Source organism: Typopeltis vanoorti, chromosome 25 (assembly GCF_054136105.1).
Source record: "Typopeltis vanoorti isolate ZY-2024b chromosome 25, IOZ_Tvanoo_1.0, whole genome shotgun sequence".
Classification (NCBI taxonomy): domain Eukaryota; kingdom Metazoa; phylum Arthropoda; class Arachnida; order Uropygi; family Thelyphonidae; genus Typopeltis; species Typopeltis vanoorti.
In genome coordinates this window covers 17,215,633-17,233,001 of record NC_143573.1, presented here as the reverse complement: position 1 = coordinate 17,233,001, position 17,369 = coordinate 17,215,633, and the positions used below count along the sequence as shown (strand labels likewise).

The following is a 17,369-nucleotide window of genomic DNA, read 5'->3' as shown; positions in this document are numbered from 1 at the left end:
ATACAATGTATAATCCGAGGGAATGAAGCATAGAAGTTACAGAGGACATCTCATCTGACATTCTTATAATGCCAGAAAACACATGGATGGGAGTAGCTGCATAAGAATTGCTCTGAAGGAGAAGAAATCAGTGCTAAATTGTGATCTGGGTTACTTGGAGCAGTGCTTCCTAACACTTTTTCATGTTATGGCACACATATTGATTAATATTTGTATTCCACACTGGGGTAAAGTGCTTATTTTTTTTTTTTCTTCTTCTTCTGTACAGAAGAATGGCCAAGTAATGGTTTTCCAAAGTGTGCTAGGGCTATTCAGGAAGGAGAAAGAAACAAAAACTTTAGTTTCATACACACGATTAAAGCTCGAGATACTTGAAAACAGTCAGTTCTTAATCTGGCTTTGAAAGTGCTAAATGTAGAAAACTCTCTGCTAGATCCAGTTTTAACAGGTGTACAGCTGGATCTGAACATTATGTGTATGGATCTGTAAACTTTTTGAATTCAGTAATTATTATTTTGATTCAAAAGGCTTTATCCGTAGCTGCCGCTGCCAAAGTACGTGGAAAATTTGAACCGAATGGGAGGAAGGAAATACTCATTATTCCATTCCATTTACAGAAATTATTCCAACATGAATAATTTCTGTTATGCGGTCATGAGTATGAGAATCAAGAGAACGGAAACAGTCTAACCATGGAAGTCAAGGAAATTTTCCCACTTGACTGTTTTAATGCCGACGTATAAGAGGCTGTCAATGGCTCAGGGGAGGAGGGGGCCTAGAAACAAAACTTGTCTGAGGTTATGATGTGTATAAAAAGGGGAGGTCACCTCAACAATGTACCTGATACATACATAGCTCATGGCAAAAACATGATGTTAAAAAAGAGAATCATGATGTCATTATATATTAACAGAATTGAAGAATTTAAAATATTTTAAGTTAAAACTTTGAAGGAAAACACAGATCTAATCCAAGAAGTTGGAAAATTAAAATAAGAGTTAAAAGTAAAAGTCTTAATATGTTATAATAAGGAAAAGAAACATATATATCATTATAAATTCAGATCTAAGTTCGTAATCCAGGTCAGCTTCAGGAGCCGCTTGTAAAAAGTCATTCCAGTCATTCTGATAAGCACGGAAGATGCATTTTGTTACAATATGTTGCATAGTCTGTCGTGGAGCACCACAGTCACATTCTGGAGATGTTTGTCTGTTCCATTTATAGAGAGTATCTCCACAAAGGCCATGATTTGTCCGAATTCTATTTAGTACTGTCCATGTTTTGCGAGGTAGATCTGATCCTGTAATGATTTGATCACCTTTAAAGATGTTATGCAAATATTCTTTCGTATTTTCCTTCCATGTTTCTTCCCACTTTGATAAAGGTTCAAAATTAATTAGCACTAGTTCATCTGATGCTTGTAGTGATGGATGGCGAGATTTCAATCTATTGACGTTAAGAGATCCTGATGAATAGGTAGGTTCGGATTACCAGCAATTTTTTGGAATTCACGGACTAAAGAATTCAATCTACGTAGTTTTGTAGGAATAATGCTTGCTAAAAGAGGTAACTAATATGTTGGGGTCGATCTAATAAAGCCTGTAATTAATCGTAAGGTATTGTTCAATTGAGAATTGATAATCCTTGTGTGAGGGCTATTTAGCCACAGGGGAGCACAATATTCAGCACTTGAGAATACCAAAGCAAGGGCTGTTGTCCAAAGAGTAGAGGCTCTAGAACCGCAGGTAGTGCCACAGAGTCTCTGTAGGATATTATTACGTGTCCTTAGTTTATATGCCAAGTTTGAAAGATGTTGCCGGAAAGTGAGAGAACGGTCAAGTGTGACTCCCAAGTACTTGGGGAATGTATTATATGGAAGTATAGTGTTGTTCAATTCAATTTTTAGTTTGACATTTGCCAAGTTATTATTTAGATGAAAACAAGATATTACCGTTTTGCTCCTATTTAAACAGAGTCTCCATCTTTTAAAATATTCATCCAGAATAGTTAAGTCAGCTTTCAGAATTTCTTCTGTACGACTTATGCATTTATGCTGTGTAGTTATTGCTATATCGTCGGCATAACAAAATTTCCTTGACGTAGTGACTGGAAGATCAGATATATATACAGATTGAATAATAACGGAGATAAAACAGATCCCTGTAGCAGTCCATTATTTAACTTCCTTTCGCTGCTAGTTTTATTACTTATAGTCACTATAAATCTTCTATCTCTTAACAGTTAATATTATTAATAGTCCATATTATTAATGAATGTTAATAATATGAACTATTGTTTTACATGGGATAATTTTATATAATTTATATAGAAGGCCTTGTCTCCAAACGGTGTCGAAGGCTGTTGACAAATCAATAAATGCTGCTGAGTTACCAAAGAGAGAACCTGGTCACAACACCCACGATTTGGTCTGAAGCCAGCTTGCTCTATTGGGACATTTTTAAAAATTGTGGAGCTTATTCTTTTATAAATAAGTCTTTCAAAGAGTTTATAACAACAACTGAGGAGAGTAATAGGTCGGTAACTTTCCGGTTTATGATTAGGCTTACCAGGCTTTAAAATTGAAAGTACTTTTGCTTTTTTAAAAATAGTGGGAAGTTTACCAGTTATAAGGATGTCAGTATAGAACTTTGTTAACCATAATCTTGCATTTCTTCCCAGATTAATCAAAAATTCTGGATGAATGTTATCAAAACCAGGAGCCTTACCAGGCTTTAATTTCTTTAAGGCTGCTTCAACTTCTTGCTGCGTAAAAGGGTGTGCAAAATTTAAAGTTATAAGTGAAGACTTGCTAAATTCTTTTAATTTTCTCTTTATATATCTTGTATGCTTTTTATTGATTGGGATACGTGATATATTAACAATATGTATGGCTAGTTGATCTGGGGTAATTCTTGGTTGTTCTTTAATCAAAGGAGCACTACCACCTAGTTTCCTAAGAAGGCTACAAGCTTTACGGCTGGAACGAGTAAAGTCTATACCTTCAACTGTATTTACCAATATTTTCCTTCGGGATATATCCAAGTTTTATAGGAGTTCGTCTGCTGTTTTTGGGTCATTGTTTATCTGATATTCATTATAAAATAATTCACATTCTTCGCTCCAACCATGTATATAGTTATGTCTAATACCTCTAGGAATACTTTTCTTGGCAGTAAGCAGGACTACACCTATAAATCGATGAAAATTACTACTTATTGGAGATATCCAGCGAATACATTTGTCAAGTTCATTTGCGTATTTATTCCAGTCAGCCTTTTTAAAATTCCAGCATGGGATAGGCTTTGATCTTACAAATGGAATGGAAATGCCAATGTCAATTAATACCGGTCTATGTTGACTATGAGGAAAGTCAGTTAAGACCATTCTCAGATTTTGCATAAGGTGACCTGAATTATTTTTGTTCAAAAGACATAAATCAAGGTTACAGTCTCTTTTCCAGGCCGCGGATCTAAAAGTGCCTTTGTCTTTGGCATCAAAGACTAAGTGAAGATTATTTAGTTCCATCCAGTCAACAAGTATTTCGCCGCATTCGTTGTTTCGAGCATAATTTCACTGTTCATGGTGACTATTAAAGTCCTCAATATAAACTGCGGGATGTTCAGCAATAGGAATAATTTTTTCCGGCCAAGGTGATCCAGGTGGCTTATAAATACTCGTAATTGCAATATCTTGAACTTTTATCACTACTGTATGTATGTTTTCTACAATATTTTGAGATAGAAGAAAAACTTCTTTAAGACGATTTTGCACATACGTTGCTATTCCATATACTTCATAAGTTGTACCAATAGCAGTGTAACCTGGAATGCGACCTCTTTTAAGGAGCCGTTCAAGATCAGCAGCACGTGTTTCCTGGACAGCAATCACATCAACATTGTTGGTTAACAATAATTTCGATAAATAATCGCATTTTGCTTTGCTAATAGATTCAATATTTAATTGACAAATACGTAGTGTAGGGCCAATGTTTATAAATTCTGGTTTCTGCAAGTCACTATATTCAATAAATTCAGTAGACATCATGAAATTGGCCAGGAGATCCTTAGGATGGACTGGCTGCCTATCGCTGTTTGCTCATTTAGCACCACCCAGGGGACACGTATAGCTTTAGGATCACTATGGACACGAACAACTTTGTTCCCCCAACTGGTCATGAAAAGTTGAAGAGTGTTGAGTGAGTGAAGAGAATGGTCAGGTATTCTGGTCAGTAAATAAACAATTTGCTTTAGATCATTTCTTATATCAAAGAGCTGAGCAGGTCTACCAGCTTGGTTAGTGGACAGGAAAAAAGAGCCGATTGCAGTTGTGAACATTAAAGTCACCAAGGAAGATTGGGTGGTTGGATTACAAGAAATCAAACTTCAAGGATAAGAATGTATCGATTTATGAGGTGAGAAAAATATCTGACACTACACCAGAGGAAAATGTAAGCAATTATTTAATGACTGGATAATCACAGCTCATCTTTGTTTCACTTTCACAGAATTGAAGCACAGTTGATTCTCGTGCTCTTGAATGGGATGATTTATCTTCCCACTCAACATTTTGAAGTATGCCACCCGACGAACTGTTTCCTCTCAAGGTTGAGAAACAGAACTGAAATGACTCCGATGGCTTTTGGCATGATATTCAATGCAGTACAGTGTGACAGAAAATGCTTAGGCAAACTGACTTAGCACACATGCGAAGCAGGTGATCATTATTGTGAATTTTCAATATTCTGCTATAATACAGGGGAATCGACTGGCCAGACAAAACTGAAGGCTTGGTTGGCCAAGTGGATAACGTACTCGCGCATCGAAGTCACAATGTATTCTTGATTACAAATAAGAGCAATGCAGCAGCCATGAGGAAAAAAAAAAAAAAAAAAACTTTCTAGCTAGGAAAGCTACCTCGTATAGTGACTGGAATATGACAAACAAGAGATTAATAAATTCGTACAAGGAGGTTTTTTTGTGTGTGTGTGTTTGTGGTGACCTACTGGAGGATCATTCAGTTACCTTCATGAAGGTGATACACATAAAAAAAAAAATAAAATAAATAAACTAGAGATATTTAATGATCAGCTTATATCATTCTGCATAAAGTTTACTTCCTAAAAAGCCAGGAACAGCTGAAGAATTGGAACTGAATGAAATGTCCATGTCTAGAATATTAAGCATTCTTGATATCAACAAGCAATGAGATTGACAAGAATTTTCCAGTGTGTGAGCATGCTAAGGAACCGGCTTAGCATTTGACTTCACTGTTTACTCAGTCTTGCAACCGGAAGTCGCATATAAATGGAAAGATCATTAAAGAGTGTATAAGGATGTGTGATGGTAAAATGAAAGCATCAAATGTAAACCAGTTTACATTTCTTGGTTGTTGAGGTTTCGGAGTAGTCAGGAAACGCTCGCGCGCAGAACTCACGAGTAGATGAGAGCGAGATAATTATGGAGGAAAATATAATTTGTTAAAGGACACAGTTGTTTTGGTAATCTGCGGAGCAGATTTTATGATGTAACAAGTGTACTTCTTCTTCGGCACTACAGCCTCCATGTAGAGCCTTGGCCTCCCATTTTTGGGTTTCATAACTCACGACGAGGTGGGGTCGTTACCCTCACGCTCAATCATGTGTAATTGTCTGTGAAGCGTTGTGTTCTTGAGACCGGTTTGCCTGCTTTGCGAGAGGAAAAACCCCAGATAAACTGGAGAGGAAAACCCTGCGGTATACGCCCATGACCGGCTAACTTGGCTATGTCTAAGACAGATCCTTAGCTCCTCACGTCAGCGATGAAAATCGAATGCAGGACACTCCTTTTTCCAGGCACATGGTTGAGGAGCGAGTAACCACTCGGATCAACAAGCGTACTAGATGAAGGAAATAAGAAAAGTACATTCTCCATCCCATCTCTCATATTGTAGATTTTACGAAAATATAGTATCGACCTGCCGCATGAGGAACTGATATTTAATTTGTCGTGTTTGATATCAAATACTTGATGGGGAGAACCATCAAGAAAATGCTGGTGTTTCACATAAAGTTTCACAGCTCATCGTTTATGTAAAAATTACTATAAACGGATTTTAGGTAGATCTTTTTGCGTTCCATGCGAATAAATAAGTAGTGACTCTCCGGGAGTATTTGTATAGTTGAAAGGGAGGTCGAATGAGTGGAAATAATAGGTTAACGTAGTTTAGTGTAAAGTATTAAACTTCGGCATCCACAGATAGAAAGTTATGTATTTTATTAGTAGATATATACCGGAGAAGTCGACGTTTAGAGTAGTGATGCCATATAGAGAATTTTAAGTTCACTGGACACATTCAAAAAGTGGTGAAAATAACACTGCTGCAGTGAGATGGAATAAGTGGAAATTCCACTGCTGACCAGTGGAAAACCAAATCCGAACTACTGTGCACACAGGCGGGTAATCAAAATAGCATAAGGACTGGTGAATGTGTGGTATAAGACTAGATGTTAGGCGCGTAATCTGCAGACTACACTGCTTGGAAAGAAGTCAACGAACTTACCAGTGTGAGGAACTGATGTAGAACCTTCTTCCGTTACGATGACTGCAGCAATCTTTCCACGAGTGTACGATAGCGATCAACGGGAATTTTGGATCATTCATCCTGTAGGCATATAATGAGGTCCTGGGCTATTGTGGCGCGGACGTACTTTGACCTCACCCGCCGCTTCAGTTCATCCCACAGATGTTCAATAGGGTTGAGATTAATGTTCTGTGGAGGCCAGTCAAGTGTGGTGACGTTCATTTCCACAAACCACGCAGTTACAGCAGCCTTATGACATGGTGCATGGTCTTGCTGAAAGACACAATGGTCAGTTCCATAGAAATGCCACAATGTTCAGATATCTCTCGGAGTTCAATGTTCGTAGCACTACAAACAGAAATCCGAGGCCGCACCAGGAAAAACAGTAACATATCATCACGCCGCCACCTCCGAATTTCATAATTCGGATTACGCACTCTGGTAAGAGATGCGTCCACCTGCTCGGTAAAGCATGTAGCGTGATTCGTCGCTCCATAACACAGCTTTCCAAACTTCCACGTCCCACTGTACGTGCAATTTGCACCACTGAAGACGACGCTGCATGTTGGTTCGGGTAATGTGGGACTCGCATATTGCAGACGTACCATGGAAATCCATGTTGTGAGTCTCGGTTCTGAATGTTTTTGTACAGATTCATGTTCCAGTCGATCTCGACACTCAACGTGTCGACCGACGAATGACGGTTTTTACATATTATCCTTCGTAGTACCCTAAGGTCACTTTCGGTGAGTGTGGTGGGTCATCCACTGCGGGTAATACTTGCAATTAACCCCTGCGATGTCATCTCAGCATGATATCACTGATTGTTGACCTGGGATGATTCGATCTGTCGAACAATTTGGCGAACAGTCAGGCCTGCAACATCGTATCCTATCACAATGCCTCCTTCAAACTCCGTCACTTTACTTCTCGCAGCTATTTCACCCAGACACAGTTGAATTGATTTGGGACCATCATGTTCCTCCGATTTATACCGGCTACAAATACTTGACTCGTTACATGGTACGATGTACCATGCTCATTGATTGGGGGTGTCCGCTGACTACTTTCCATGCAGTGTAGAGTGAACAGGATGACTTGATGTGACTGAGGCATAAAAGAAAATTGTGAGGCATTTCCGAAAGAGTACAAAAATGACAAAAGCGTGGATATGCTTGGAATTTGGCCAAGGGGAAGATTCTCCCCCCCCCCCCACCCACCCACACAGAGTGAAGGTATATGCAATGCATTGCCTGGGAGGGTGGCAAAAGCGCAGATAATGAAGTTTAAAGGGTAACAGATTCCGTGCCACCTAGAGGATCAAGATGTTTTCTGCCTGTGCATAATTCTGTCACTATTCTATAATAATAACAATAAGAAGAAAGTTTGTCTTCCGGTTAAAAGATCTTAACGATCTTGCGTATAAACGAAAGGTTTATTTTGGTGCTCTGAGTGGGCGCACTGTTGCTTTGGAGTGTGTCCGTTTTTTCTGTCCTTCGAATTGTATAGTTTCTCAGTTACTTAGAGGATTTTTCCAGAATTTCTCGGTTTCTTAGAAATTCTAAGTTTATTTTTATACAGATGCATCTTCATTCTATAAGAATGATCATCAACCTTTTGGGCTGCTTAAATGTGCGCGCAGAAGATGAACGAATGCTCGTGTAAAACATGCATTTAATAATGCTCAACGAACAGATCGCTTTCTTCGGTATAATGTCAGAATTTTTTTTCTATTATTTATTGATATAATGATGCGAAAACCATGATAAAGATGTTAAATACTAACTTTCTCACATGGGATATATTTTTCGTTTTATTAATCAATTTTAAGATCAGCTTGGTACAAATTTACTGAACCTACTTTTTTCCAACTTATCTGACGTATATTTTTTTCTTTTCATCTTGCATGAAATGCAAACTTCGTAGAACCAAATATATTACTTTATAATCTTTGGCATTTTATAATGTAAACAGTTGTTCAACGTATACAGCCTTATGTGTGGCAACAGTGTTTTGTAGGAAGATTTTAATACATAATTTGTAGCTGTTAATGCAAAAGTTCCTTTCCTTCTACTACACCGTTTCAATAAAATAGAAACTGCTGATATTATATATATACAGGGTGGTTCAAAATTCCACGTACAAACTTTAAGGGGGAGGTAGAGAACATCAAAATCAACCATATTCACACAGGAAATGCTACCGGAAGGTACTAACAGGGACACAAAGATACAGAAATAACACAAGGCAGTAAGTAGTGTAAAAAACTTTATTAGGCATAACTGAACAGTTCAATAGTAGCTGGATACATAATATGGTAAACGAGGTGCATGTCTGCCATCATCGTTCGTAAAGCGACGCATGTTCTTTGTACTACGTCGAAAGCCCTAATTGCTCACCTGGAGCGCTTTTGAACAGCGCCACCCATCACTTTCGGTGGCGTTTCCGATCATGCTTTCCTATGTGAATATGGTTGGTTTTGATGTTCTCTACTTCCCCTCAAAGTTTGTACGTGGAATTTTGAACCACCCTGTATATAAATCAGCAATTTCTACTTTGTTGAAACGTTATATATATATATATATATATATATATATATATATACATATATATATACATACACACTAGGGTGGTTCCGCCCGCCCCCTGACGCCTACGGGGATAAAAAACATTATGAAACTCAGGGTAGCCAATGAGTTTCATAACGTTTTTTCAAATAACTTGACACACAAACGTTACAGAAAAAGGCTTATCATTTTATATTATAGGGTGGATATATTATATATGGAAAACACTATGTTTTAATTATGGACTGAGAAATATGTTCTTCAACTTTATAATCGCACCATCTGGTTATGCTAAAGATAATAAATGAAATATCAACATCTTGACATCAAATATTTTTCTTATTTTTATAATCATGAACTAGATAATCATTTACTTGGCCGATTACTGTTTTGAATTACAGCGGAAGCAACTAAGGCTATGAAAACCAGTGTTGTATTATGTCTTAATTGCGAATGTTATTTTCGTTGGTTAGCCTGTTTTCCGAATGAAACACCTGAAGGGGGAAAAACCTTGCGACCTGCGTATGAAACCTACTAACTCACCTTTTATTTCGAGTCTCTTTTCATTTTCATTAAACCGAAGTTACATATTCCTAACAAGAGTCATGGTTAAGTTCGTCTAAGCATCTCCCCTTAACATTAAAAATACAAACCATTTCATAATTTAATGGGGGGAGGTTTTTCCGACCACAGATGCACAAATTTTACATTCTAGCTCCATTTTGGTCTGTTTCCTACCACATTCGGAAATATGGTAAGAAACAGAGCAAACTTTTGGATAGATCTGGGCTACAAAAATCTCATTAAAAAGCAATTGACTTACGGATAAAAAAAAAAATCATTATTATTATCGCTCAACGGAGGGAGTCACGGACTCATCGAGAGAGGTTACATATTATCCGCACCAGCAGTCGTTCTTGAATACATTCACACTACCTACGCTCATCACTTTCAATGGCAATCCATTCCAATCACACACCACTCCGAGTGAAAAATCTAGCTCTCATCCCACCACTTAACGGCATTCATTCTCAACTTCCAAAGATGACCTCTAGTGCTTTCCCCATCCTTCATAAAATGATAATTCCATTTTATCATTTTATGAAGAGTTATCAAATTTATCAAATCGGTGAATATCGATTTCTTTTTCTGAAATCGATATTCATCTCCTGTTCATCTCTTCCACTCTTAATGCATCCTTCTGTTCAGGCAATTTGATCCAACATGAAGGTCTGAAATTTCTTGGAGCTGATCATTAGACCATTATAATTATCATAATGGTATAGCAAACAAATTCTAACATTAATCAAGTGTTTGATGTTGCTTAGAAGTTTAAATAAATAAAAAAGATAGGTTTCATTTTCGTTATTTAGCTAAAAATTCAATACTTTTATGCTCCAATTTTTTCAAATGGATAAATATTCTTCTCCCCCAAATTTAACATTTGATATTGCAACGATTTTTCACAAATAACTCGCTTTAGATCACGCCCAAATCGTTCAAAAGACTTCACAGAAGTGTCTAGTGCACTTCCTTCACAGAATAATATTATTCCCGTGAAACGTCTATGAGGCCACCTGTCAAAAAGCTACTTGTCTGCAAAGCAGCTGGAAAAGAATAAAAATATTAAAAACATCTGGAAACATATCAAGGATAGCATAAAAATAGCATTCGAAAACTCAATTGGGATTAAAAGTAAAATACAGCGTAAAAAATGGTTTAATGAAGAATGTGAACTGGCAGTAATGAAAAAAAAAAACAAAAAACAGAAGTACTTGGCTTAATAACCCAGCCGGTATTCATGCCGCTTACAGATACAAAGAGAGCAGCAAGAAACCCATAAAATAATCGGACAACAGAAAAGAAAATTTTTATGTGAACGGATTGAAGAAATCCAGAAATATTTTACAGTAAATAACCCTTGAAAACGTTTCTATGAAATTAAAAACAAACAAACAAACAAAAAAAAAACATATGAAAAACAATAATCAACAATAGCAATAGTAGCAACACTAACCACTAGAGACGAAATAGCAAACAGATGGAAAGAGTACTTAAATCCCTAAATTGTGGTGAACTTGTTGAATCTTTTAAACAGAATACTTATAGCTGTCGCCCAGAAATGTTTAGACCTTCACTAGCTGAAGTAGAAAGCAGCTCAAAGACAACAACGCACTAGTTACTGATGATAAACAGAATACTTATAGCTGTCGCCCAGAAATGTTTAGACCTTCACTAGCTGAAGTAGAAAGCAGCTCAAAGACAACAACGCACTAGTTACTGATGATATAGTAGTCAAACTCAGATCGACAGTTGACCAGATTTTTACACTTACAGATACTAGGGAGGAAAAATGGGAATATAATCGGCAGATCCGTATTTTATTTATAAACTTTAGAAAAGCATATGATAGCATTCATAGAGGCGGCCTTTGGGAAGTACTAGATGAACTAGGAATACCTAATAAACCTTTTGATAATAAGACAAGATTGAAACAATGAGATGTCCTTTAGTTTATCCTTTTCAATTATCAGTAGCAAAATGTATTCGATAAAATGTAAAACATAACACAAACAGAACAGTAATATTAGAATTTGCAGATGATATATGAAGAAAAGGCTGAAGACATTGGAATAATATTTAGAAAACTCAAAACTCCTGCTGAAAAACTAGGGTTACAAATCAATCAGGATAAAACTGAATATTTAAATGTATGCAGAAATCACAATCAAGGGAAATGACCACTTTACCACTGATAACTTGAACCTTAAAAGTGCATCTTCCTTCAAATATCTTGGGACATTGATTACTCGAGATAATAAAAGTTAGTATGAAAATAAAAGCTAGAATACATGCCTCCAATAGATCTTATCATTGACTACATCGTTTACTGTCTTCCAAAATTCTATCAAGCAGAATTAAAAAAAGAAATATAAGACAATCATTAGACTTATTGTTTTATATGAAGTACAAACGTGGAACATAACAGATAAAGATGCAAAAGCGTTGCAGATCTTTGAAAATAAAATCCTTAGAAAAAGCTAAGGGCCTGTAAGAGATAGGTGATGAACAGATGAATGGAGAAGACATAATCAAGAACTAAATGAACTCTAAATCCACATAACTAGCTGATGAAATCAGAAGAATAAGATGACTTGGACATGTGAAAAGAATGGCAACACAAGCATTCAAGACAGATGCCTGGTGGAAAGCGACCTAGACGTAAATGCGCTGGGAGGATAATATCCAAAAAGACAGCTGAGATAGGAATCCAGAAATGGAATGAAAGAACTCAAGATAGAAAGGAATGGAAGACGTTGGTACATGAAGCAAAGAATCTCAGAGGTTCAGCAAGCTGAAGAAGATTTCGAAAACTAATACTGACAGAATCATGGAGTTTTCATAGCAGATAACAGAAATACCCAATTTTAATTGGCTTGGTCAGCAAGTGGCCTCGCCTATCTCTCCGAAATATTATGGGTATGGTATCCCGAGTCAAAATGACGATATTCATTCATAATGCAGTAAGGAGTATAGTACAAGCTATTTTTAGCATGTTGAATTTGGTTTCCGATTAGTGTGCAAATTAAACACAATCACAGAACTTATTGAAAACTGGTCCTGTGTTGAAGAAAAAGAAGTATCAGAATAAAAAGAAGTAAAAGAAGTATCAGGTGGTTTTTTAAGTCAGTACAGCAGCGAAGATATGTACATCCCGGTAAATATCTTTAGCCAGTCTCGCAATCAGTCTATTCCACTATCTACCAAGCTTGTCCAAAAGACACGCTTAGAGCTCACCTACAAGCTTCTGGTGATTTAAATTGTCATGCAGTCCAAGTCACTACGTAGAGGATACAAAAAGGACATCGTGTACCAAACTGTTGTCTAGACCAGCGCTTCCCAAAATGGGGGTCGTAGGTTTTGTTTAGGGGGGGCGTGAAATAATGAAAACAAATTTAAAATGTTTTAAGACTAAGTAGATTTTTTTTATTTTAAATGAAATGTATTTAACTTTTATTATTTATTTTTTGTTATTTTTTATATTTTAATGGAAAATTCACACTTTGGTGTTGGTTCACAAACTTTGTTTTCCTGCGTATTTCAGCGCTTAATGAATATTAGTAAATATTGCTTATTCATATATTTTATTTCAAAGCAGTGGTTAATTGTATTTACTTCGAATGCTCTCCAGGGAAGCTCCAAATCTTCCTGTCCCTTTCATCACCGTTCGTAATCAGGGACTGTTGATATTGACTTTATATACATATCAAAACTCGTTTTATATTATCACTGTAATCCGAGCTAGTTTTCTGTTACCAATAAAAGTTTCGCATATACTTCACACATGAAAAAAAAGCTTAACCAAGTTCATGTGGGGGAGATAGTAATTCTCTTGCAGTGGTAAACAACACCCCTCCCTAACAGAGACAATAAAAACAAGTACTTTTATTATGCCAGTGAATAAGGTATGAGGAGTCTGTGTAATATATTTCTCAACAAATAGTGCAATTAGAGACAACTGGGATAAAAATGAATCACATGTCCCCTCATACAGAAACTATGCTATATAGACTGAAACAAAACCATATGTTGCATGGGCAAACACACTAACTAAAAACTATTGTTATTAATTAGATGTGTGTGAGTTCGATTTCCCAAGGCAGCAATAAAATTCAACCGAACGTGTTAAAATTCGTAAAAGTGTTAAAACTAAGTAATATATATATATATATATATATATATATAATGAATTTTATGGCAGTTTCACATATGGAATTCGGTTGAAGAGAGTTAGCATTTCAACTCAATTGTCAGAGATGCTTTTATCTTTCGGTTGCGCGATCTTTTGTTAATACCGCACCAATCATATGCACGTTTTAATAACCCTGCCTTTGCTGTCTGTTTCGCGTTAGGCTTAATTACCGTAAAGGGAGAAAAGTCACAAAAGAGAAAAATTTCCTGGTTCAGGGATTCCCTTATTCAGGTAATATTCACTAATTTCATGTTATCAGTCTGTGGTGTGCCAGTATCGATAAGTGGTGATATTATTTGATCTATTCTACGTTAAAAAATTTAACCTTGAGATGGATAAGTGGCTGATAAAAAATAAAAACAAATTCCCGCGAACAATCAGAAGAAGCAGAAACAGACTAAAAAAAAAAAAAAAAGACAGTATTTCATATTTTTTTTTACCAGAACAGCCTGCATCGTCTTCAGAACCAAACGGTAAGAGGCAAAAAATGCAATATATGCATTTGATTTTTGCAATATTCGCTGTGTATGTTTTGTATTGAATATAAATACAATAAATATTATAATAATATATCTCTCTATTACGATTTTTTTTCGAGGGGGGGGCGTGAAATATTTTAATTTTTGCAAAGGGGGGCCCTGACATCCAGAAGTTTGGGAGCACTGGTCTAGCAGGTGTTAAGAGAATGAGCTCAGAATGCTCTTTGCCTGCAATTCTGTCACACTGAACATGTGCTGGAAAAGAACTTGCGAGAGATTGAGTACCGTATTTTGGATATTTGTGGGGACAATGAGTATATATATATATATAATCTGTTTTATTTACTTGTTGGCACATGATTGTCGAACGAAAAAATTTACACAGTTCAACGACATCATAATTTGCATAGTTCTGTTATCTATCCATGTAATTTAATTATACCCCAGCAAATTTTGAAAAGTTATAGAAAAATGTTTGGGCTACGAATTAGAGTAGAATACAACTCTAAATACTAAACGCGACACTTTTTATTGAAGGCAGTCAAACCAAATAAGCAGAGTATATAAAAATAGAAAAACTAAACTAAAGACTATATAAAAACCATCTAACACCAAAGGATTTCCGTAACAATATCATAACTAGATTCGAACTCGGCCAAATAGACCAAGTAGGCAATGCTTGGATTTCCCTCAAATTCGCTGGGGAAAAGTAATTTCCAGAATTACATTAAAGTGCTTCACTGTGAACAGTAAAAGAAAAAGAACTGAAGGAAACATTTAAATATGTCTGGAATTAAAATGAAGTGAACAAAAGATCAATTATTCCATAACCATTAAGATAAGAATCTATGCTTATTATAAAAATTATGTTAAAATGCAGAACAACATCATTACTCGGCTTTTAATGACGTGTGCAAATAACAACGTTATTTGCACATGTCATTAAACTTTCAGTTACAAATAATTGATATATTTCGAAGTTTAATTTGGAATTTTCAGCTAGTTCCCTACGTGTAATTTTACAAAAAGAACTAAATTCCCACGTACGAGAATACCCCGCCCCTTTACATCCTGATTCCACGTTAGTGCATGTAGAGGAATCGAATCGATACTTGGTTGTAATTTTGAGGATGTCACTAGAAAGAGAAATAAATAGATCCTTTCACTTGAAAATACAAGTCCTTCCAGGTCAAATCTTCATACTGACTTACTGTCCTTCCAGGACAGCAAGTCAGTATGAAGTCAGTATGAAAGTTGAAACTGTATAGGAATTTAAAGAAAAAAAAAAAAAAAAAGCTGATCTAAATTATTAGGCGATTTTCTTTTGTATTTAAATTAATATACTAAAATGATAAAAAAAAAAAAAAAAAAAAAAAAATTAGACATCATTTTGCTGCTTTTCCAGCGAAGCAACCTTTCTCAATATGGATAAATTACTCAGGTAGTATTAATTGTAATTAATAAATAAAATTATATTACTAGTAGAACTACTCGACCTCGTGCTTTTTTTTAAAATAGTTTTCCTGTCCAACACAGTCCGTTACAAATTATTATATAACTTCGCTTTGCAAATTTTCAATTTCAGTTCTTCGAAATTTCTAATTTAAGGGAAAAAACAAAATAAGATAAGATTTTCGATAATAAAATGTTTTGTTGTGGAAGGAATAGTTTTTTCCAACTACGAGTAGCTATCCATTTACAGTTGTGATACATAAAAACTTCGGATCACATATCGCAAGGAAGCAGCGTACTGAGATGAGAAGGGGAGGAATAATACACCCTGTAATTACCGAGAATAGCGTACAGAGAAAGAAAGAGTGGGAGTCAGTTCCGTTTAAAAGTACAAAGCGAACACGCAAAAAAGTAACAAAGAGAAAAAAAAATGATAAAATAACTTTAAAAGAATGAAGAACAGGCCAAAATCAACAGCACACGGGAAAAGTTACCTGTCTACCTGTTACGCAATTCCATACACCAAAAATATTCCAATTGCTCGCTCAAAATGTGCTTCGCTTTATCGAATACTTAACTGTAATGTAATACACAATGGACTGCATTTACTTTCAGTAAGTCAGTAATCGCATGTAATTCTCGCAATCGAATTGTCATCATTTGCATTTTGTTTTGAAGTGTCCTTGTGGCTGTTTTGAATTAAAACTTATGAGACTCGTCTTACGACTATTAATTGCTTGTGTTGTACTCTCCTGTCCGGAGAGCATAGTAGAACAGCCGTAAGACAACTTCCGAGATGAAAAACCCGAGTTCGGTAGGGGAAAATCCCTGTCCCCCGTATACTTTTAATTTGAAATATTTTAGTGCGTTCCATATTACATAACAACACCTAGTTTTATAACACATAACAGCAATAAAATTCATTAAAAAAAAAAGTACAAAATATAATATGGAGAAATTAATAAAAGTATACCGAATTGACAAGCAAGCAATATACCGGTTTTGATAGATTGAGGCAAAGTAATATGTCATAACTTCCACTGTATTTCTGTATCAGGAGTCTCTTTTACGTAAAAAATTGAACTCCAGAAGACCTTTATGATACACGAACGCACACGACTAAATCTGTACATTTCAACTAGCAATGAGTACAATATATGCGTACAACCTATTTCTGAAATATGTACAAAAAGATCATTTGAAATTTATCCACTGATTTTTTTTAAATGTCATTTAAAATAAACTAGCGCTATAATAAATTTAGTTTAATTCTTTATCCAAGTGCGTGCAAACAAAGTTTGCGCCTGAAAGTATCTTCAGGACTGGGGTAAAGTGGTACAACACCGGGGAACTCCTTGCAAAGGTGGAGTAAGCTACCAACACTCCTATCTCAGTATCTCCCATAATGCAAAACACATCCTCTTGCAGATATGTCTAATGTTATGCATTAAGGGAAGGGCCACTACCCAGACTAGTTTCGACCTTTATTGAGGTCTCTTCAGTGGGAGCCAGGCCCAAGTGGAGATACCAAGGCAGAAGCATTAGCAAGGTCATCTCCTC

At 36.0% G+C, this 17,369-nt stretch overlaps 1 protein-coding gene across 2 annotated transcripts in view; it reads right to left on the bottom strand.

Annotated features, from left to right (window-relative positions):
* The window catches only part of LOC150092575 (dual specificity protein phosphatase CDC14C-like), a 301,512-nt gene that overhangs the window by 252,836 nt on the left and 31,307 nt on the right, over nt 1-17,369 (bottom strand). Inside the window, exon 1 of one of the 2 annotated variants that reach the window (XM_090414345.1) lies at nt 16,783-16,892. The exons of the other annotated variant lie outside the window; for it this stretch is intronic. The gene's annotated coding sequence lies outside the window, so the exon portion shown is untranslated. Of the gene's footprint in view, nt 1-16,782; nt 16,893-17,369 lie in introns of those variants that run through there. 2 annotated transcript variants of the gene reach the window in all.